Genomic DNA, 25,117 nt, shown 5'->3' on the forward strand with positions numbered 1-25,117 from the left:
AACCCAACAATACATTTATTAAAGGAGATGTACCCACCTTTGTCACTCAGGACAGGACAAGCAGCTCTGGTACAGGATGCCTCGTACCATGAATACCTACTCTTGAGACAAATGGTAGTTAGACCCCAGAAAAATGCACCTCCATGTCTTTTACCCTATGTCCTTAAGACTTAAGGAAACTGTTTTTTAGTGACACAAAAGTCTGTGATTTTTAACTCTGTCAAAAGTTAGACACCACTCCAGTGTTCAAGGAGGATTTGAGCAGCAGGAATAGTTAGGTAAGAGATAATACAAATATGCTTACCTTGCCACAAGCAGTTTCTCAAATAGCATGAATACATTGTATCTATGCATTCTGAAACATAATTTTCCAGTAGTGTCAAGTATTCATTTCCTTGTATCTCTGTATTGTCCAATTCACATTTCTGTGAATATTTACAAATCAGTCAATCAATTCACTACTTATGAAGAAGGAATTCATAGGGCCTGGATTCCTTTCCAATGGACTCTGAACTCTGTGTTTAGTGCCTATGAAAACAACAACAGAAGCATAAGACCCCCTCCAGACAGGGGAACCTTGAAGATCGTATCTAGGTTACTCATCGCCTGAGAGAAAACATAGACTAATCACACCTTCCTCCAGACAGGCCATAAGTTTTTTTGGATCAATCGGAGTGTAACCTCGGGTTTATTGATTATTGGCTAATTGTTTGACTGAGCACATGAGCACATAGCATGAATGATGGGGTTATTGGGACTGTATTTTCCTTGGTTTATGTAAGTCTCAAGGAATTTGGAGTGATGGGTTCAGACACGTACACATGGGGTATAAAAGATTGTCACAAATGCTGGTCGGGGTCCTTGGCTAAGAGGAGACTCTGCCTTGGGCCCACTGGTGTAATAAACTGCACTCCACTATTTGCATTGTCCTTCTGAGTAAGTTTGTTTCCCGGAACATGTGGCTACAAAACTTCCAGTTAGGGGATATTTTACAATTTTAAATGATGTATTTTCTTTTTGAATTTGCATAAGTGCATATCTAGATCAGCAGGCAGGCCAGAACATTATAGTTCCTAGGCTAAACTGAGCTAACTTTTTTTATATATATAAATAAAGTTTATTGGAACATAGTGACAGTCATTTTAAACAAATGTATTTTTTGTGCTTGACCAGAGAAGACTCTATACATGGACATCACCAGATGGTCAACACCGAAATCAGATTGATTATATTCTTTGCAGCCAAAGATGGAGAAGCTCTATACAGTCAACAAAAACAAGACCAGGAGCTGACTGTGGCTCAGGTCATGAACTCCTTATTGCCAAATTCAGACTTAAATTGAAGAAACTAGGGAAAACCACTAGACCACTCAGGTATGACCTAAATCAAATCCCTTATGATTATACAGAGTAAGTGAGAAATAGATTTAAGGGACTAGATCTAACAGATAGAGTGCCTGATGAACTATAGATGGAGGTGTGAGACATTGTACAGGAGACAGGGATCAAGACCATCCCCATGGAAAACAAAAGCAAAAAAAGCAAAATGGCTGTCTGAGGAGGCCTTACAAATAGCTGTGAAAAGAAGAGAAGTGAAAAAGCAAAGGAGAAAAAGAAAGATACAAGCATCTGAATGCAGAGTTCCAAAGAATAGCAAGAAGAGATAAAAAAGCCTTCTTCAGTGATCAATGCAAATAAATAGAGGAAAACAACAGAATGGGAAAGACTAGAGATCTTGTCAAGAAAATTAGAGACACCAAGGGAACATTTCATGCAAAAATAGGCTCGATAAAGGACAGAAATGGTCTGGACCTAACAGAAGCAGAAGATATTAAGAAGAGGTGGCAAGAATACATGGAAGAACTATACAAAAAAGATCTTCACGACCCGGATAATCATGATGGTGTGATCACTCACCTAGAGCCAGATATCCTGGAATGTGAAGTCAAGTGGGCCTTAGAGCATCACTATGAACAAAGCTAGTGGAGGTGATGGAATTCCAGTGGAGCTATTTCAAATCTTAAAAGATGATGCTGTGAAAGTGCTGCACTCAATATGCGGGCAAATTTGGAAAACTCAGCAGTGGCCACAGGATTGGAAAAGGTCAGTTTTCATTCCAATCCCAAAGAAAGGCAATGCCAAAGAATGCTCAAACTACCACACAATTGCACTCATCTCACACGCTAGTAAAGTAATGCTCAAAATTCTTCAAGCCAGGCTTCAGCAATGCATGAACCGTGAACTTCCAGATGTTCAAGCTGGTTTTAGAAAAGGCAGAGGAACCAGAGATCAAATTGCCACCATACACTGAATCATGACAAAAAGCAAGAGAGTTCCGAAAAAAATCTATTTCTGCTTTATTGACTATGCCAAAGCCTTTGACTGTGTGGATCACAATAAACTGTGGAAAATTCTGAAAAAGATGGGAATACTAGACCACCTGGCCTGCCTCTTGAGAAACCTATATGCTGGTCAGGAAGCAACAGTTAGAACTGGACATGGAACAACAGACTGGTTCCAAATAGGAAAAGGAGTACATCAAGCCTGTATATTGTCACCCTGCTTATTTAACTTCTATACAGAGTACATCATGAGAAACGCTGGTCTGGAAGAAGCACAGGCTGGAATCAAGATTGCTGGGAGAAATATCAATAAACTCAGATATGCAGATGACACCACCCTTATGGCAGAAAGTGAAGAGGAACTAAAAAGCCTCTTGATGAAAGTGAAAGTGGAGAGTGAAAAAGTTGGCTTAAAGCTCAACATTCAGAAAACGAAGATCATGGCAACTAGTCCCTTCACTTCATGAGAAATAGATGGGGAAACAGTGGAAACAGTGTCAGACTTTATTTTGGGGGGCTCCAAAATCACTGCAGATGGTGACTGCAGCCATGAAATTAAAAGACACTTACTCCTTGGAAGAAAAGTAATGACCAACCTAGATAGCATATTCAAAAGCAGAGACATTACTTTGCCAACAAAAGTCAGTCTAGTCAAGGCTATGGTTTTTCTAGTGGTCATGTGAGAGTTGGACTGTGAAGAAAGCTGAGCGCCAAAGAATTGATGCTTTTGAACTGTGGTGTTGGAGACGACTCTTGAGAGTCCCTTGGACTGCAAGGAGATCCAACCAGTCCATTCTGAAGGAGATCAGCCCTGGGATTTCTTTGGAGAGAATGATGCTGAAGCTGAAACTCCAGTACTTTGGCCACCTCATGAGAAGAGTTGACTCATTGGAAAAGACTCTGATGCTGGGAGCGATTGGGGGCAGAAGGAGAAGGGGACTACAGTGGATGAGATGGCTGGATGGCATCACGGACTCGATGGACCTGAGTCTGAGTGAACTCCGGGAGTTGGTGATGGACAGGGAGTCCTGGCGTGCTGCGATTCATGGGGTCGCAAAGAGTCAGACACGACTGAGTGACTGAACTGAAATGAACTGAGCAGGGTTTCAGCGTCATTGCTACTGAGATTCTATAGTCAAAAATCCCTAAAATGTTTACTATGTAGAGCCTTAGAATAAAAGTTTTCTCTAACATACATATACCTGAAGTATAATGTTAATTTTTGTATTGGCTATATGTTCCTTGCTTAGCCAGTAAGTAGTGAGTGTCCCATTCTTTTTGACACCATGGACCATAGCCTGCCAGGCTTCTCTGTGTGTGGGATTTTCCTGGCAAGAGTTCTAGAGTTTGTTGCCATTTTCTTCTCCAATATGTTGCTTAAGAAGTTGTAAAAAAAATAGTTAATGGCTAGCTGTGAAAGGCTGCAAAGTTAATTTCTCAAGAGAAGTAGAAATCTATACCATCACAAAACATACACTGTTGTTAGAAACAGCTTTATTCATAGTATCCCCAGGCTGGAAACCACTCACGTGTCCTTCATGAATTGACAAGCAAATTTTATTTCATCCACAAAATGGGAAGTTTCTCAGCAATGAAAGGAAATATCTTCTGTATAAACCCAATGACATGCATGAATTAAAATATATCATGCTGAGAAAACAAACAAATAAAGAGTACCTATTGTGTGATTCCACTTATTTGAAATTCTGGAATAAGCAAAACTCTTTTACATTTAAAAAGTAATTCAATAGTTGCTTATGGTCACAGCGTATAGGGAAAAGAATTGACTATAAAAGTGACTTAATTAGAAAACTCCTAAAAATCTTTGGCCCCAACTCAAGGGCAAAGGAAGCAGATCTTTGGTGACTGATCTGACTTTATACACAGAGTAGTGAAGTCGCTCAGTCATGTCCAACTCTTTGCGACCCCATGGACTGTAGCCAACCAGGCTCCTCTGTTCATGGGATTCTCCAGGCAAGAACACTGGAGTGTGTTGGTACCTAAGCCAAAAAAAAAAAAAAGCAGAGCTGAATTCTGCGGACAGCTAATTTCTTTGTTAAAAACTATTGAAAACTGTCTGATGATGTGGGGCCCCTTGTACTGTCTTCAGCAGGATAGGAATAAGAACAACAGAGTGTGAAGAACATCTGTTATGATTGACATGGTTGCCCACCATGTTTTTTTAGAAGCCGGTGTACCTATCTCCCAGCTTTGGGTACTGAATGCTATTACTATGCATTGCTGGTCCCTCTCTGGGAATTCTACTCAGCCTCACAGCCTTGCCTAATCCCACTGTAGTGTCTTCTCCCAAGAGGCCACACTTGGTCAGTGGTAGCTGATGAAGAAACATGAAGCCTGTGATCCCTTGCTGTGCTTTGGGACATCTCTGAAGGGCCAGCTGTAGAGTTCCCCATGGGATCCACAGCTTTGGCTAAGTCTTCAGTTGCAGTCATTATCTCTCTGTGCCCAAATTTCTGACTCTACTTCCTTTGAAGAATGTCTCATGACAGCTCTTCCCAGAATCTATTTCCAGGGAACTCAATTTAAGAGCACTGATGCTAGAAGTGGTCCAAGGAAGCAGACTGTTAATGGGATCTGGTGTTAGATTTACTCCACATTACTAGTCAGCTTCTGCATCCAGTCTTGCTTTCCTATTCTCTTTATAGATGTACCTCCTGCATGTATTCCCAATAAAACTTCTTCATGCAATTCACTATTTGGGTATCTATTTTCAGAAAATTCAATCATAGACAATGATGTAACTTGTGACTAAAAAATTTTAACAGATGCAGAGAGGGATAAAAAAAACTACAGGAATACATTTAACAGAGCTAAACATATTCTGACTTTTCAGTTAAACATTGCATTTTGAACATCTATACTTTTACCTCCATCTAAAAATGTCACTAACATCACGAAGAATTTTTTGAAATACATTAAACCACAAAATCAAGGATAATGAGAAATAAGAAAACATTTGCAGGAAGTTTTCAGTTTTTTTAAATTAGAGGATAATTACTTTACAATGTTGTGATTTTTTGCCATATATAATATGAATCTACATTAGGTATACATAAGTCCCCTTCCTCTTGAACTTCCTTCCCACCTCCCACCCTATCCTACCCCTCTAGGTTGTGACACAGCCCTGGCTTTAAGTTCCATGTCATACAGCAAACTTCCACTAGCTACCTATTTTACATATGGCAATGTATATGTTCAATGCTATTTTTGCATATCATCACACCTTCTCCTTCCCCCACTGTATCTAAAATGTCTGTGACTCCTTTGCTGCCTTGTAAGTAGGATCATCAGAACTATCTTTCTAGTATCTTTCTACTGTCTTTCTATATGCCACATATGTGCATTAATATATGATATTTGTCTTTCTCTTTCTGACTTACTTCACTCTGTATAATAGGCTCTAGGTTCATCCACCTCATGAGAACTGACTCAAATGTGCTCCTTTTTATAGCTGAGTAATATTCCATTGTGTATATGTGCATCTTCTTTATCCATTCATCTGTTGATGGACATCTAGGTTGCTTCCATGCCCTAGCTATTGTAAATAGTGCTGCAGTGAACATTGTTTTGAAAACAATAAACCCAGTGGATAAGTGGTACCTGACCCAGGAAGGGCAAAAAGGGGGAAATCCCTGCAACAGGGGATAAAATCACTAAGCAAATTATTTGCATCTCAAATCCCCAGAGGCTCACAAGTTAGCAATGCAGTTGCCAGTGATGGCAGGAATTCTGATAGAAGCTGAATGATTAAGGATTGGCTAGAAGACTTTATGAGGAACGGTTAGTGTGTAAGATAACTTTTCCTACCTTGTCAATAGGAAGTCTTCTATGCTCAGTTGAAGAGGATTCTACATATTTAATATGTATAGTTTAACAATAGAGATTTGAAATTCCAACTGTGGATGAAAATGAAGATGATGCCAAAACCAATACAGAATTGTAAAGTAAAAATTAAAAATAAATAAATAAATTAAAAAAAAAAAAAAATAAAAAAAAAAAAAGAAAATGAAGATGAGACAGTTTAACTACATTATAAATTGTGAGGAGACCCAGGCATTCCTTCCCTTGTTCTGCCCTCAGAGCTATCTATCTGCATAAATCAGTGCCTCACTGATAAATTCAATAAAGTACCTAAAAAGCAAAACATACAGAAAAAGATAGTACAAAGAAACCAAACACAACGCATTGGACAGAGAGAAACTTCTAACAAATATAATCAATACATTCATGGAGATAAGAGAAATATTAACATTCCTCAAGATAAACAGTAAGTTAGACAAGGGAATGCTATTGGAAATTAACAGTAATGCCTCAGAAATTGAAACAAAATTTAGTAATATAGTTAGAACACAGTATAAAGAAAATTTTACAAAAAGCAGATGAAAACAGCAAGAAGGTTTATTCCAAAAAATACAAAATTCAAATAAGACCTCTGAAAAGAGAGAAGATAAAATATGAAAGAAAATTGTATTATTCAAAAACTAAGAAAAGCCCCAGAGAGTTTGTCTCTACTTGTAAAAAGATGTAAGAGAACATCGCTCCTATACAAAGTACAAGAATTTAATAATCTACATAAGCATGACATTTCTTGTCTGAGATCAGATAGCAAACAAGAAGAATTAATTCCAAATTAATAAATTCATTTGTGATTCAAACTCGTTCCATACAGAAAAGTGCAAACTAATTTATGGCTTTACTGATGAATTCCACCAAACCTTTAGTGGAGAAACACCACTGTTACATGGACTTCCCAACTCATTCTATGAAGGAAGAATTACCCTAACAAAAATAACAACAAAAATAAACTTAGAACATAAAACTATAGACCAGTGTCTGTTATTAACATAGATGCAAAAGTCTTAAAAAAAAATTAGACCATCAAATACTGCAATATACAGCAAAAGAATAAGACATATCTAAGTGGATTGTAACACAAAAATACCAAGTCTGTTGTGTCCACAGAAAATCAAGCGATGTAATTCACCATATTGACAGACTACAGAAAACACCCACAGAACAATTTGAGTGTATGCAGAAAAACATGTAGCAGATTTCAACATCCACTCATGAAAATATTCTTAGCAACAGAAGATCTGATGGGAATTTCCTCAAACTGATAAAAGCATGTATACAAACCTGTATGTAGTATCCTATTTGTTCTGTCTGGAAAGTTAAAAATAATGGATTGATGACTTCAAAATTATGCAGGTGACTTTCCAGTGTAGCACTTTTCAGACCTAAAAAACTGTCAATCAAGGTCTTAAAAAAATTCACTCCTCATGCCACCCCTTCTCAGAAAGCAACTGTGAGATGTACTTGATTTGAAAACATACACTAAACAATAAAAAGAAAGACATGAAGATAAAAATAGAAAGTATTCATGTAGGAAGCCTTGACGTGATAGTAAATGAAGCTCCCAGGATGAGACCTACCCAGAAGTTTAGACAAGTGATATGTTATATGAAGAAGGCAGGATTCTAGAAGAAATTTGACAAATTGAAGGATAATAAAGAGTAATTCATATTTGAAACAACCAAAGCCTGATTTTAATTCTATCAGAAAATTAGGAGATAGATAATTTGTTAAGAAAACAGACAATTCAGTAATTAAAAAAATAAAAGAGGTAAATATTAACTCAAGGAAAACCAAATAATTGAATATACCAGGAAATATTTCATAGTTTGATATGTGAATCAATAGTGGTTAGTACTTCCGTAGTTAAAATAAGTATATTGCATATTGGCTTTGAAGTATTATAAAAGAATTTTCATGGAAACCAATCTGAAAATTCTATTAAAATATAAAAGAACAAAAATTTTCAAGACAATCAAAAAATGATAATGTTGATGTATTAGCTAAATACGTCTTAGCTAATACATCTTCTAGTCTTCCCCTAAACTTTAAGTAGGATGGTTCAGTTCATTTCAGTTCTGTCACTCAGTCATGTCAGATTCTTTGCAATCCAATAGACAGCAGCGGGCCAGGTTTCCCTGTCCATCACTAACTCCCAAAACTTGCTCAACTCATATCAATTGAGTTGGTGATGCCATCCAACCATCTCATCCTCTGTTGTCCCCTTCTCCTCCTGCCTTTGATCCTTCCCAGTCTTTTCCAGTGAGTCAGTACTTTGCATCAGGTGCCCAGAGTATTGGAGCTTCAGCTTCAGCATCAGTCCTTCCAATGAATATTCAGGACTTATTTCCTTTAGTTGACTGGTTTGATCACCTCTCGGTACAAGAGACTCTCAAGAGTCTTCTCCAACTCTTTAGTCCAAAAGCATCAATTCTTTGGTGCTCAGATTTATTTACGGTCCAACTGTCACATCCATACACGACCACTGGAAAAACCACAGCTTTGACTAGACAGAACTTTGTCAGCAAAGTGATGTCTCTGCTTTTGAGTATGCTGTCTAGGTTTGTCATAGATTTTCTTCCAAGGAGCAAGGGTCTTTTAATTTCATGTCTTCAATCACCATCAGTGATTTTGAAGCCCAAGAAAATAAAGTCTGTCACTGTTTCCAATGTTTCTCCATCTATTTGCCCTGAAGTAATAGGCCTGGATGCCATGATCTTAGTTTTCTGAATGTTGAGTTTTAAGCCAGCTTTTTCACTCTCCTCTTTCACTTTATTAAGAGGGTCTTTAGTTCTTCTTTGCTTTCTGCCATGAGGGTGGTATTATCCACATATCTGTTGCTATTGACATTTCTCCCAGCAATCTTGATTCCAGCTTGTGCTTCATCCAGGCTGGCATTTCTCATGGTGTACTGTGCATATACTTGAATGGTCTAGTGGCTTTTCCTACTTTCTTCAATTAAAGTCTGAATTTGGCAATAAGGAGTTCATGATCTGAGCCAAAATCAGCTCCCAGTCTTGTTTTTGCTGACTGTATAGAGCTTCTCCATCTTTGGCTGCAAAGAATATAATCAATCTGATTTCGGTATTGACCATCTGGTGATGTCCATGTGTAGCCATAGACCATTCAAGGATGACCTAAATCAAATCCTTAATGATTATACAGTGAATGTGAGAAATAGATTTAAGGGACTAGATCTGATAGACAGAGTGCCTGATGAACTATGGACGGAGGTTCATGACATTGTACAGGAAACAGGGAGCAAGGCCATCCCCCCAAAAGAAATGCAAAACAGCAAAATGGCTGTCTGAGGAGGCTTTACAAATAGCCGTGAAAAGAAGAGAAGCAAAAAGCAAAGGATAAAAGGAAAGATATAGCCTTTTGAATGCAGAGTTCCAAAGAATAGCAAGGAGAGTTAAGAAAGCTTTCCTCAATGATCAGTGCAAAGAAATAGAGGAAAACAATAGAATGGGAAAGATTAGAGATCTCAAGAAAATTAGAGATACCAAGGGAACATTTCATGCAAAGATGGGCTCAATAAAGAACAGAAATGGTATGGATCTAACAGAAGCAGAAGATATTAAGAAGAGGTGGCAAAAATACACAGAAGAACTATACAAAAAAGATCTTCAAGACCTAGATAATCACGATGGTGTGATCACTCATCTAGAGCCAGACATCCTGGAATGTGAAGTCAAGTGGGCCATAGGAAGCATCACTACGAGCAAAGCTAGTAGAGGTGACGGAATTCCAGTGGAGCTATTTCAAGTCTTAAAAGATGATGCTGTTAAAGTGCTGCACTCAATATGCTAGCAAATTTGGAAAACTCAGCAGCAGCCACAGGACTGAAAAAGGTCAGTTTTCACTGCAATCCCTAAGAAAGGCAAAGCCAAAAAGTGCTCAAACTACTGCACAATTACACTCATCTCACATGCTAGTAAAGTAATGCTCAAAATTCTCCAAGCCAGGCTTCAACAATATATGAACCGTGAACTTCCAGATGTTTGCTGGTTTTAGGAAAGGCAGAGGAACCAGAAATCAAATTGCCAACATCCGCTGGATCATGGAAAAAGCAAGAGATTCCAGAAAAACATCTATTTCTGCTTTATTGACTATGCCAAAGCTTTTGACTGTGTGGATCACAATAAACTGTGGAAAACTCTGAAAGAGATGGGGATACTAGACCACTTGACCTGCCTTCTGAGAAATCTGTATGCAGGTCAGGAAGCAACAGTTAGAACTGGACATAGAACAACAGACTGGTTCCAAATAGGGAAAGGAGTACGTCAAGGCTGTATATTGTCACCCTGCTTATTTAACTTCTATGCAGAGTACATCATGAGAAACGCTGGTCTGGAAGAAGCACAAGCTGGAATCAAGATTGCTGGGAGGAATATCAATAACCTCACATATGCAGATGATACCACCCTTATGGCAAAAAGTGAAGAACTAAAGAAAGTGAAAGAGGAGAGTGAAAAAGTTGGCTTAAAGCTCAACATTCAGAAAACGAAGATCATGGCATCTGGTCCCATCATTTCATGGGAAATAGATGGGGAAACAGTGGAAACAGTGGCAGACTTTATTTTGGGATGCTCCAAAATCACTGCAGATGGTGACTGCAGCCATGAAATTAAAAGACGCTTACTCCTTGGAAGAAAAGTTATGACAAATCTAAACAGCATATTAAAAAGCAGAGACGTTACTTTTCCAACAAATGTCCATCTAGTCAAGGCTATGGTTTTTCCAGTAGTCATGTATGGATGTGAGAGTTGGACTATAAAGAAAGTTGAGCACCAAAGAATTGATGTTTTTGAACTATAGTATTGGAGAAGACTCTTGAGAGTCCCTTGCACTGCAAGGAGATCCAACCAGTGAATCCTAAAGAAAATCAGTCCTGAATTGGAAGGACTGTTGTAGAAGCTGAAACTCTACTACTTTGGCCAGCTGATGCAAAGAGCTGACTCATTTGAAAAGACCCTGTGCTGGGAAAGATTGAAGGTGGGAGGAGAAGGGGAAGACAGAGGATGAGATGGCTGGATGCCATCACTGACTCAATAGGCATGAGTTTGAGTAAACTCTGAGAATGGTGATGGACAGAGAGGCCTGGCATGCTGTGGTCCATGGGGTCACAAAGTGTTGGACATGACTGAGTGACTGAACTGAACTGAACTGATTCTGCATATAAGTTAAATAAGCAGGGTGACAATATACAGCCTTGACATGCTCCTTTCCCAATTTGGAACCAATCCATTGTTCCATGTCTGGTTCTAACTGTTGCTTCTTAACCTGCATACAGATTTCTCAGAAGGCAGGTCAGGTGTTCTGATATTCCCATCTCTTAAAGAATTTTCCATAGTTTGTTGTGATCCACACAGTCAAAGGCTTTGGCATAGTCAATAAAGCAGAAGTAGATGTTTTTCTGGAACTCTCTTGCTTTTTCAATGATCCAACAAATTTTGGCAATTTGATCTCTGGTTCTTCTGCCTTTTCTAAATCCTGCTTGAACATCTGGAAATTCTCAGTTCACATACTCTTGAAGCCAAGGTAGTATTGTTATCAACTCTCTTTCAGCTGAGCAAACTGAGTTATGGAGATGAACTTTAACTTCCTCAAGACTATGCAGGTATTTAACAGGGTAGCTGGGTTTTGAACTCGGTTGTTGGTTTCTAGAATCCTTGCTTATAAGCACTGGCTTATGCTGGGTATCCATTATCAAATGTCAGCACTGATTATAAAGTTGTAGAAATTAAAAAAAAATGTTGGTTTATTGTATTAGGGACTACCTTAACAACTCAATGGTAAAGAATCCACCTGCCAATACAGGAGGCAAAAGAGATGGAGGTTCTATTCTTGGGTTGGGAAGATCCCCTAGAGGAGGAAATGGCAACCCACTCCAGTGGGTTGTATTAGGAGAACCTCAAAATGGAGAACCAAAAGGAAATCAGTCCATAAATATATGGGAACTTGACTTAAAAAAGCATTGCAAATAAATGTGATATTGATAGATTACTATTCAATGAATGGTGTGGTGTTGATGGTAATCCACTTCAAAAAAGAAAGACTGTGGCTGGGATAGGTGGTGATTCATAAAATAGGGTTTTATTTTATTAAGGTAGAGAATATACTTGAATTTTGTAAGTTTTGGGAAATTATCCTATAGAAGTGGAAAAATTGATGAAGCAGGTAGGAAATTATGTGCAGAAGCTAAATCCCTAAGAATTAAGATGAGAGTAGAGTGGTTGATCAGCCTCTGTTAGGATGACTTTCCTTTCATTGTAATAAGAAAGATAAACATCCTATTCAGATGTGTATAGGTGTACAAATTTGATAGTGGAATGATGAGAAAGCTTCTGTCTGATCACTTATAATTTCTAAAGGAAGTGAGAGTGGCAGGAGGTAAGGAGGCAGGGAGACAGTGGCAAGTATGAAATAGTCAACTTGGAAGTGAAGAACCACCAGGATCAATGGAGCATTTCTTTAACATCTGTGTTCATAATCTAACAGTGAAGCCAAACATATGTCAGTATGATTTTTCATGAGTTTTATTCATTTAATTTAATTCAGAGAAATAAAGTGCTTGATTGCACCAAGTTAGGCATTTTCTCAAAGCTTATACTTTTGAGAAGGAGAGGAACAAATTTAGTGATACTGACAGGGGAGTGATTATAGAGAATGTGTGGAATCCAAGCTCAACATGGAAATAGTGAGGACTTCCTAACAGTGAGCTAAGATGTGCAGTACAAAGAGGATGAGTGAATGGATTGCAGGTTTCAGAAATGTCCAAGATTTGTTGCAATAGGGGCAGGGAAAATGCTAATTTTAATGGCCCTAAACCTTGTGCGTTTGCAAGGGTGTGGGGATCCTCTTTAAGCAAGAGAATACAAAACTATCTTGCTTTTTAAAATTTTACAAAAATATGACATCTCATTGCTAAGTCTCTTCCCTGGGACTTGGATGGGGCTCCTCCAAATGAACAATCAAAAATGTAAGCCTCCTGAGCTTCAGTAATTAACAGGAGAGCAAATACTTGTCAGAAAATTGAGGCACAAAGTGTAGATTTCTAATCCAACAAACTGGCTTAGATGACCCTTCTTTATAATACCTAAGCTATACTTTTAAATTTTGCTAACACCTGCCATAGTATTCATTCATCATTACCTTCCCTGTATAATCTAGTATCTGATAGGTTCACAAACATTTAGAGTTGAATATATACATAAATGGATACATAATTGATGAGCTTCCCTTCATTTTAGCTGAAGTTCAATAGTTCATTCCTACTCTTTTTTGTTTTTCCTTTGAGTGTGCTACTTCTTTCACTTCTCACTTTCCTGTCTATAATGTTAAATAAACTCCCATGCAGTAATATATACTAGAACCCAAGTCAATGTTAAGACCTCTGGGTTAGTATTTGCTAAAATTAAACACAGTAGAGTGCTAAATAGTGTAGTATTGATTAAAGTGAGATAGAAATGAATTGAGCTTGAGGTTTAAGAAATTATTTCATGAAAGAAGCATTTAGAACAATTGGAGAGAAGTCAGAGAGCAATTTAGGCAAAGGAAACCTCCAGATATATTAATCAATTGTTTCATTTATTCATTTTATAATTAATCATTTATTAAATTCCTATTATATGCAAGAAGTTAGCCTATATAATTGTTGCAGAGTACCTATTCTGCCTTTTTATATACAGTGAGCTCACAATATAAAATTTTATTAGCAGTTTGGGGAAATTAACATAAAATAAATAGAAATAAATCGAAAACTTGAAGTGTCTTATCTTCAACTGAAAATGTATGAATCTCACATTATTTCTTATTTTAAAAGAGTTCTATCTTTCGGATGTAACAATAAATCACCATTTTCAGGTTGTACCAGCAGTTTTATAGCTTTTGAAGTAACTGCAAAGGACACCATTGACAGGCTTTCAAATATATCCCAGGCCAAAACAATAAAAATAAATAGAAGAAAACAATATAATCTTTCTGACATTTCCATGAAAATTGAATGCTCTTCTTCTACAAACATAGAAGGGCAGTTTCATTATTGAATGCCAAGGATCACATATCCATAAAATACCAAGAGATTTTGCCTGGCATTCAATCACATAGCTGACCAGTAGTCAAGAAAAACTGTTTTTCAGTGGGATGCAATGCTTTAATGAGCTAATTAGTCAGCTCAGGAAAGTGATTCTGTGGCATTACTTACAGAATTATTCTGAAATCTACCTGTGCTTGCTGTTTATCTATGATAAATCATACTACCATATAGATCCAACTCCAGTATTTGTATTTAAAATGGAAATCCTATTTAATAGCATTTTTCCTTATATGGCAGGCTATTGATTTTTTACATTGTAGTGACTTTAATACTTTCATTTTGAAATATTTCATTCTGTTTAGTAAAATATAATTAGCTCTTTCATTAGTGCAAGATATTTGCTCTGTAAATCATCTCAGACAGAATATTGACATAAAAATCTCCTGAGTCCTAATAATCATGTTTGTACTGTTTTCTGGTCCACTCTTCAGACTTAAACACTACTATTTTCTTAGGGACATGGAAGATCAGAACCATGGGTTAGTTTGTACCTTTCTAGTCATATTACAAAAGACTTGGCATATACACAGTATTCAGGAAAGAAGGACAACTAAATAAAATGTTAGCAATGAAATTAAAACTCAGTACACAGTTACCCATACCTTAATCACTCTTAGATGTGCTAGGACCAATTAAAATGCATGAGGGCAGGGGACACGGAAGCACAATAGAACATCAGCAACAAAGGAGCCAGAGACACGATCTAAACTTTTGAGACCTGACTTGAAAAGAAGGGAATATCTTTTATTTGTGCAATTGTTTTAAATGGAGTCATTCTGTCTGACTCACATGTATGTTTAAGAAAAACTGTTTGCTGTTCAGCTGGCTGTCTCTCATCTGCTTTTATTTTCCAGCAAAACAACTGTTAATTATTCTTCAGGCTGCGTTGTTATTCTTCTTTCCCCTGATGCGTGTTTCCATTCTTGTCTTGCAGTAGTGAATTCCATCTCCACCCACTACGGTCGTAAATGTAGATTTTAAGACAAAGCTTTAGTAACTGCTCTTCAGCAACACCACTATCAGTTTAAGTAGATATGTATACCTCCATAAATCATACTCCCTGCCTGCTTAAGGCCTGGTAATATGTCTTGGTCACTATATTAGTCAGAGTTCTCCAGAGACACAGATATAACTATAGATATGGTATAGAGATGAATATAGGTATGTCCACAATTACACGATTGTGGATTGCAATCGCATGATCTAATTCCTTGAAATAAATCCTTGCATATTTTTGCATCTGTGTATCTATCTCTAAAACAGTATGTCTACAGAGATGTCATTGATCTATGTCTCTCTCTTGCTCTCTCTCTATCTATATATATATATGTGTGTGTGTATAAATATATAAAAATGTGTATTTTAAGGAATTGAATCACATGATTATATCTGTATAAATGCAGATACACAAGGATATTTATTTTAAGAAACCAGATCACATGATTTTATATGTGTGTATGTGTATATATATATATATATATATATATATATATATATATACTATGTAAAGAAATATCTATATAAATTGATACAAATATATAAAGATATTTATTTTAAGGAATTGGATCACATGAGTGTGGTGGCTTGGCAAGTCCAAAATCTAATGGGGGAGGCTAGCAGACTGGAAACTCAGGAAAAAGTTGTAGTTTGGGTCCAAAAGCAGTCTGCTGACAAGCCAGAAAGAACCGTTGTTGTCCAGCATTGTCTTAATGCTGGAAAATCGCTTCTTACTCTCAGGAGGTCAGCATTTTTTCTCTTCAGGCCTTCAGCTGATTGGGTGAGTCCCTTCCTCATTATGAAGCACAATCTGCTTTACTCAAAGTCCACTGATCTTAAACGTCTCATTCAAAAACATCCTCAAAGAAATATTCAGAATATTTGGCCAAATATCTGAACACTGTGGCACAGCCAAGTTTGACACCTCGAATTGACCATCACGGTCACTATCACCTTCTCAGGTTCTAACACATAGTGCTTGAATTCTAAGGCACTTAATACATGTTAAATTAAGAAATAAATCTAACCTGCTAAGTTCTACCAAAGAAAGAAAATCTCTTTCATTGTCTAGAAGACAATTGCTCTGCCCTGTAGGCAGACTAACAGAATAGGGCTAATATAACAGGTTTAGTTATAAATTTAAAAGCAACAAAAATGATTAATTTAGCCAGATTTTCGTTTTCAGGGTATAAACCCTCACTTTTGAGATGAACAGGAGGAGACCTTAGCCACATGATAAATGCTCTATATATGCATATTGAGGGCAATCTCTGCTCTGTCATGAGTAAGCATTCTACTCACTGCTTCTTTTTAAAATCATTACAGTTAAACATGTGCATGTCAAAATAGTATATTGTTGTGTGTATTCAATATTGTTAAAGTCAGAGATAGTCTGACATCCTGGCATCAATCGCTTTTTTTAGCTTTAGAAAGAGTGCAAATCCATAACCTGAAAAACACACACTTTAGGAAAAACGTTTGTTTTTAATACTCTGGTAAGTATTAGCTGATAAAATGAACATATATATGCAACAAATATCTAAATTTGTTGTTCGAAAATCAATCTTTGATACAGGATTAAAGAAATTTCAAGAAATCCTTTCCTCATGATTTTGTTTTTTAATTCTGCATAATTTGTGTCTTAAACCTTATACTGCCTAACATACTATTTTACTTTATTGTAGCTTTTAATTCAATATTATTTATTATCCTAACTTGTTTAGGGATTTCTTAGTACAGGTGATAAAATAGAAAAAGTAGTTTCACCGTCACATTATATAACAAATATTTATAAATCTTTAAGTCTACATCTTAATAGATTTGCTTGCTTTGGTACTTCAAATTGTATTGCTTCAATGGCTAATTTCAATTGTTTTAACAATCCACTTCTGAGAGAAGGTATTATCAATTCCTGCCTAGAGTAAATGAATAAATATAAAAGCCTTCCAAGTTAAAGATGAAGTTATTTTAAAGCAGAGAAATGAGTGAAAAATAAATCTGGGTGATTCATATTTATCAAGTGTATAACTGAATACACTTTGTTTCAGTTATCTGAGTAAATATGTCTCTTCCCTTGATTATCAGACTAATTTTCACTAATTTCCATTGCTTGACTTAACTGACCAAAATATAGCTCATGATCATGTCACGTTTATGTGGAAGCTTTTAGCTCTATTTTCTGATCCTCCAAGATGACCAGCATAATATTTGTTACATATGATTCTTTCTAAAACGTTCCATATGATCACATTCTCTAAAGTTTTAAAAAAGAAAAGACTTTATCATTTATGGCCTCATTTTTAAAATGTTTACTTCCAGAGTTCCCCAAATGGGAGAACAAACTTTGGCTGAAATAGCCGTAGAATAAGGAAGAAGCACTAATTCGTGCCAAGGTTCGCTCTAACTTCAGGTGGTTCCTGCTGTCAGGACATCAGTAGTCTTTGCCCAGAGCTCTCCTCCCTCCATTTACCCTCTGCCTCCTGCTGCAGGTTAGCTTTCAGAGGGACTACTTCTGGCACCTTATTTCAACTTACACCTCTCAGAGAAATAGGCTCATGTGAGGTCCACTGAGAGCAGAATTCTATCCCTGCAAGTTGAAGCAAGAAGATCCAGAAAAGCATATCCTGAGAATGAGAAAGCCTGTGTACCAAAAAAAAAAAAAAAGGTCAGGAATGCCTTTGATTAAGCCAAGAGTTAGAACTGGATAAGGACTGGGAAGAGATCAGGAGTAAGCTAGGGTGTCAGGGGTGATCACTTCTTCTAACACAGCTGAGCATTGCATTTGGGTGCTGTGCCAAGTGTGAGAAGGAGGCGTGAGTATTGAGGCTGTGAGTGGCATAAAGTCAAGGCAAATTATTATTTCTACCATCCCTCTGTTCCTAATATGACAGTTTCAAGTCAACACAGTCTCAAAGTTGCTCCGCTGAAATACGTCCCACTTTTTTAGTGTCCTGAGACCAGCATGACGGATAGACTGACCACTGCAAAGTGATACTATCACATTAATTGATCAAGGCAGATTCTTTACCATCTGAGCCACCAGGGAAGCCCAATCAAGATGCTCCACTCCTATAATTCAAGCCCAAAATGTATATTAAACTTACATTAGCTTGGGGGGATAACTTATTAATTAACTTAAATTGAACCAAAAACCAACTGCATTTTAAAGAAAATATGACTTATTTTAGGATTCCCAAGTTTAAGACCCACAGTTTTTCTATGTTAAATTTAATCCTGCAGATTTGACCCAATATTCAAGAGACTGTTTTAGATTCTGACTTTTTTTCCCAGATGCTAACAATTTCTCCTAGCTTTATGTCATCTACAATTTTGGAAAGTACATGTATTCACTGGCAGAAAGTTCGTAGTATAATTGTATTGTTTCCTTCAGTATAGAATTATCACCAATATTAGTTCCCTTATATGACCTAAATTCTATTTAATGATTTGTTGTAACATTTTATTGCAATCATTTATGGAAGTGATCATTTCCCAAATAATTAAATACATAATAAATTAAGTATGTATGTGCTTTTATTTTAGATGATACATACTTTATTTCTAAAGGAGTGTTTTAAATTTAAAATTTTAGGAAAGTTTTTTAATAAAATATCTCACAATAAGATGATTATATATGCTTTTGTCTTCTTGTGTTTGCATATGGTGCAAGGCAAACCAGGATTTTGATATAATAATTTATTAGATGATAATATGTTTACAATGATTATAGCAGCATAAGAAAAATAGCATAAGCACAAACAAAATATTGAAAGTAAGCTATGTTCATCTCTGAAAATCTACATATCTGTACCCTAAGATTTCTATGATAGAAATTTTTACATAAAACAGGAAACAACAGTACATATTCCATTAGCCATTAACACAAAGATGCCATCATCATTTATATGGCCCTTAGTAAACACGATCATTCACTTATGAGAGAGCAAGAGTGAACAAAGAAAATGACATAAATGTTAGTATGGAAAAATTACATTTCTAACAGTATCAGATAAATTATGAAAGTAATAATTTACATTAGGCTTCAATAAGTGAAGTTGAATTTTGTTATTTCTAGGTTAAAATATAGATTAAAATTCTAGGTTAAAAGAGTAAGAAGTATTAAAAACAAGTCAATATAAGAAAAATGTATTAACCCCAAAAGACAAAGGAAAGAAAAAATAAAGCAGATATGCAGATTAGAAAATAAATAATTAAATGATAGATATACAAGTATTATATCAGTCATTTCATTAAAAATGAATGCAGTAAAATAGGGACCCTTGATTAAAACACAGATGTACACACTTTGAAGCCAAATATCTTGAGTTTGAATCCTAACACTGCTAGTCTTTGGGAATGTGATTTAAGAAAAGTTAGTTGAACTCATATTTATCATCATCAAACAGAATAGTAGTAGAATATAGTTTATGTGTTGTTACAAGAATTAAGTGAGTTAATATCTGTAAGTCTCTTAAGAGTACCTAACAGAATAAGTCGGAGAAGGAGATGGCACCCCACTCCAGTACTCTTGCCTGGAAAATCCCATGGACAGAGGAGCCTGGTAGGCTGCACTCCCTGGGGTCGCTAGGAGTCGGACACGACTGAGCAATTTCACTTTCACTTTTCACTTTCATGCATTGGAGAAGGAAACGGCAACCCACTCCAGTGTTCTTGCCTGGAGAATCCCACGGACGGGGGAGCCTGGTGGGCTGCCGTCTATGGGGTCGTACAGAGTCGGACACGACTGAAGCGACTTAGCAGCAGCAGCAGCAGCAACAGAATAAATGCTGCATACATAAAACCTATATGACTTGGATAAATTGTAGAAGTTTTATAAATAACAAATGAGATAAGGTACCTGGAAAAGCTTTAAATATTTCTAGTACCTACAGAAATACATTGTACTATTTTTGAATCACTGAAGCAATAATGTAAATTAATACATAATTCCATCCTCATCTACACTTCCTAATCAATACTACTTAATCATGCAGAGATAAAGACAGAAACCTTGTGATATAACAGTATTGTCCTTGTGATTTCATTTTGCTTGGATGAATTCCTACACACATTTTAATATGTCTTCTAATTTGCCCACGTCACTAGGTAAATTTGCTAATGATTTGGGAATGTGGTGCCATTTGTCTAAAGACTTGAATCATACCCTGGGAATAACTCTCCTTTCTGTTGGATCTCTCTCCTAACTAATTCATATTATTATCATCAAATATTATTCCAGTGGTTAAATACATTTGGTGAGTTACAAATTGATGAGGAATATGTGCTTTCTGCTAAGAGGATCCAGCCTCCTTTCAGATCACTTTATAGATAATTGATTGGTAAACACTAGGGGAAACATTAATAGAAGTAATATGACAAAAAGTAATCCGTATAAAAGTTTTTCTCCAGCTGTCCTTCTCTAGTGTTAACACTCATTTAAATATAGTGCCTTTTTCTACTTCTCCTAGAACTTTGTGTGTATTTCAAGCAGTGTGTGTGTGTGTGTGTGTGTGTGTGTGTGTGTCTATGTTTGTGTGTGTGTGTATGCTTTAATGTTCCTAGTAGGATAAGTATAAGAAAGAATAGTACCTGACTTGTGTTATGCTAGTTGCCTATATATATGCCAATGTCTTCTTTTTTAAGAAAACTTTCCAGAAAAAGACATTTTTACTATGAAGATGTTCCCCATAAATGCACACTGACTATACTATCAGAGTAAATTACAAGTATTTGCAAAGATGAAATTTAAAGTAGGCCACATCATTGTTAAAAATTTGGTAGAGATGGGAAGTTTGTGCCTGAAACTCTGTGAAAGATACTGTGAATATATAAATAAATTTAAAAGACGTATGCTGTCAGGCTTATTTTTATCTTTTAATTACCGAGAATGAATTTTTGTAATTTGGAGTTCAAAGGCCATATATCTCTCTCTACAAAGGAGAATGATTCATTTAAAACATAAATTCTGTTCTGAGCTACAGTACCGCAAATTAGACAGCATTCTCTGCTTGGAGGAAGATTTAAATCAAATTATTAGAGAATTCCTGCAAGGAAAGTAAAAGGAAAGCTCTTATAGTCATCAAGAATGTCATGCTTTTATATATATGTACCTTCAATTTGGTACCCCCACAAGAGGTAATTTCAGTCTTATAGATGGAAAAATGTACTGTAAAAAGTATCTACTTTCCTTAGCTCACCATTAAGACAAGCTTCAAACTCACAGGTGTTGGCAATTTTAAAATATTTTTAAAATTCCTACTCAGAAGTTCAATCTATTTATTTTTAAGATATATTATTATTTTTAATTATGTATTTTGAAATATGAGGATACTAATAATAAATGATATGGTCACTTAAATATGCCCTCCTATATTTGTTTTTACATAAAATTATTTTTTTTATGTAGAGATGTTCTATGTTTAAAATATTATTGTATTTTATATTTTCTTATTCGGTTAAAATCAACATTAGGTTTGAAAAATATTTCTTTTTAAACTCATTTATGCCAATTGTATCTGGAATATTCTTCTCTGCATTTATAAAATCATTTTAATTATTATTTTGCCATGCATACCTTTTCCCTACTTTCTGCTCTATTTTAGTTTAAAATGAAACAAACCATATAAAACAATGAAACAAACAAAAGTATTGATATTACTGCTGCTGCTGCTACTGCTGCTGCTGCTACTGCTGCTAAGTCGTTTCAGTCGTGTCCAACTCTGTGCAACCCCATAGACGGCAGCCCACCAGCCCACCAGGCTCCCCCGTCCCTGGGATTCTCCAGGCAAAAACACTGGAGTGGGTTGCCACTTCCTTCTCCAATACATGAAAGTGAAAAGTGAAAGTGAAGTTGCTCAGTCGTGTCTGACTGTTTGCGACCCCATGGACTGCAGCCTACCAGGCTCCTCCATCCATGGGATTTTCCAGGCAAGAGTACTGGAGTGGGGTGCCATTGCCTTCTCCATTGATATTACTAGTAGATATAAATATTTTATGTTGTAGAATAAAACTATACCCAAACTTCCAACAGGCCCATGATTACCTAATGGATTTCTTAATGATACGTCCAGATTATCTCCTAATCTATTGATGCTATTTATGCAGAAGGCGTGACTGGATAGTATAAGCAAACTCTTCCATGTGACTGGAGGATAGACTTAAAAGAGCCTGGACCACAGCCTTCCAGTACTTGAAAGATGGTCACAAGGAAGACACCCTTCCTTTCAAAAGCATCCAGAATGAAGTGGCCTAGAGTGAGGTATAGAAAGTACAGGGTGAGTTGGGAACTAGGTAGATTTTGTGATAAAAATGTTCATAAGAAAGTCATCTGTTAGCTCTTAAGATTGCTGTAAAGGGAATACCTACAGCAAAACTGGAACTACACAAAGAATCTTTTTTTTTTTCCATTTTATTTATTTTATTTTTTTTATATTTCTTTTTTTTTTTTTTTTTTTACTTTACAATACTGTATTGGTTTTGCCATACATCAACATGAATCTGTGCACATAAGTTCCCACTCCTGAACCCCCCTCCCACCTCCCTCCCCATACCATCCCTCTGGGTTATCCCAGTGCAGCAGTCCCAAGCATTCTAATGAGGTGGATGAAACTGGAGCTGATTATACAGATTATACAGAGTGAAGTAAGCCAGAAAGAAAAACACCAATACACTATACTAACACATATATATGGAATTTAGAAAGATGGTAACAATAACCCTGTATGCGAGACAGCAAAAGAGACGCAGATGTACAGAACAGACTTCTTGACTCTGTGGGAGAGGGAGAGGGTGAGATGATTTGGGAGAATGGCATTGAAACATGTATAATATCATATAAGGAACGAATCACCAGTCTAGGTTCGATGCAGGATATAGGATCTTTTTTAATGTGTGCAACGAAGCATGGCATGCACACATGTGAGAAGAGATAGATATTATAGTTGGCTGTATCACATTATTTCTAGACACAAACTCCAGATGTGAGAAAGTATGTCTTCTGCTAAGACCCTTTGTCTTTAGAAGGTACCCAAGGCCACCACACCATGTACTTTCCTTGACTTTCCACGATAGTCATGTTATGAGCTGAATGTTTGTCTTCTCAGTTTAACTTTAGATGAGGCCATGAGGGTGGGGCCTGCATGATGGGATTAGTGCCCTTGTATAAGAGGAGGAAAGGAAGGGTCCCACTCTCTGCCCATGTGTGTGCATGAGGAAAGGCTGTGTGAGCACAGAGCAAGAGGACAATTGCTTACAAGCTAGGAAGAGAGCCCTTACCAGGGACAAATATGCCTTGCAATTTCCAGCTTCCAGACTGCGAGAAATGGATGTCTCTTCTTTAAGCTACACAGTTTGTGGTATTTCCTAACAGCAGCCTGAGCCAACTAAGACAAACGACAATGACATACAAAGAGGAAAGAGGAATAGGGAGATGTGGAACATAAGGTAAAAGTTCTGTGTTAACACTCCTAGCAAAACAGGGAAACGATCAATTACAAAAGTCAGGTGTTCCATTAAATTTTACATAATTGAATGTGTTTAGAAGAAGCATTGCTGTTTATGTTTGGATGTTGAAGTAATAAATACCACTCTCCACTCTATCCCAGATTTTCTTGGGGATAAAAGAAAAGACAGTGATATGGCAGACAAAAAAAAAAAGTGCAAATGCAACTCTACAAGGGGCAGAATAGCAAGTTTATTTGTTAAATTTTGAGTTTCATGTTTTGTAAGGAGACATGAGGTGGGTGGATCCAGAGAGGAAAGCTGATGGTTGAGAAACAATATTTTAAGTTCTAATAAGTAAATTCCCTGCTGTTCTCACCTGATTAAGGAATAAAAATCTTGCATAGTTTGAGAACCAGTTTGAGCCTAAAACTATGTCCATGAGGCATATGAAAGCGGTCTGACAATTTGAAGGGGGCAGGGACATCACATTCTATACACATGAAGAAATAAGGAGTTTTAACATTATTGTGTTGTGATAAAAGATCATGAGAAACACAGTTGTGTGGGCAACTAATAAAAGTTCATTATCTCTGGGTAATTGTAATTCTGAATAGAGCATGTTGCCATCCTGCACCCTAACTACCACTAGGCTATGTTTGAGGCAGGAAAATAAAATCTATTAATTCTTGGTTACAAACAGGGCTGCCAAAAGTAATGAGGAAAAATTCTGCAATGCATTGGAGCAGTGCTTCATTTGGGAACTTCTCCAGAAAAGAGTAACACAGAAGAAGAAAACAATGCATAAGTGTAAAATCATTGCACAGTTTCTGCACTTGAGAAGCTCCTTTGCTTTAACTCAGGCAAGGGATGAGAAAACTGGGAGGGACAGAGCAGTGCTGAATGGGAGGCACTGGTGTCTGCAGAGAGACAGAGGTGCCTAATGGACACAGGTGTATCTAAGAAATCAGCAGAGGTGGCCAGCAGGAGCAAGAACATCTCCTACTTTTCTGTCTCTCTTCTGGGCAACCACTAGGATGTTTGTGTGTGCCAGATGCTGCATGAATGATCAGTTAGTTGGCCAGGCTTGTGTTTTTTTTAAAAAAATATAAATTTATTTATTTTAATTGGAGGCTAATTACTTTACAATAGTGTATTGGTTTTGCCATACATCAACATGTATCCACCACAGGTATACACGTGTTCCCCATCCTGAACCCCTCTCCCACCTCCCTCCCCATACCATCTCTCTGGGTCATCCCAGTGCACCAGCTCCAAGCATCCTGTATACTGCATCAAACCTGGACTGGCGATTCATTTCTTACATGATATTATACATGTTTCAATGCCATTCTCCCAAATCATCC

This window comes from Oryx dammah, unplaced genomic scaffold (assembly GCF_014754425.2).
Source record: "Oryx dammah isolate SB20612 unplaced genomic scaffold, SCBI_Odam_1.1 HiC_scaffold_10, whole genome shotgun sequence".
Taxonomy (NCBI): Eukaryota; Metazoa; Chordata; class Mammalia; order Artiodactyla; family Bovidae; genus Oryx; species Oryx dammah.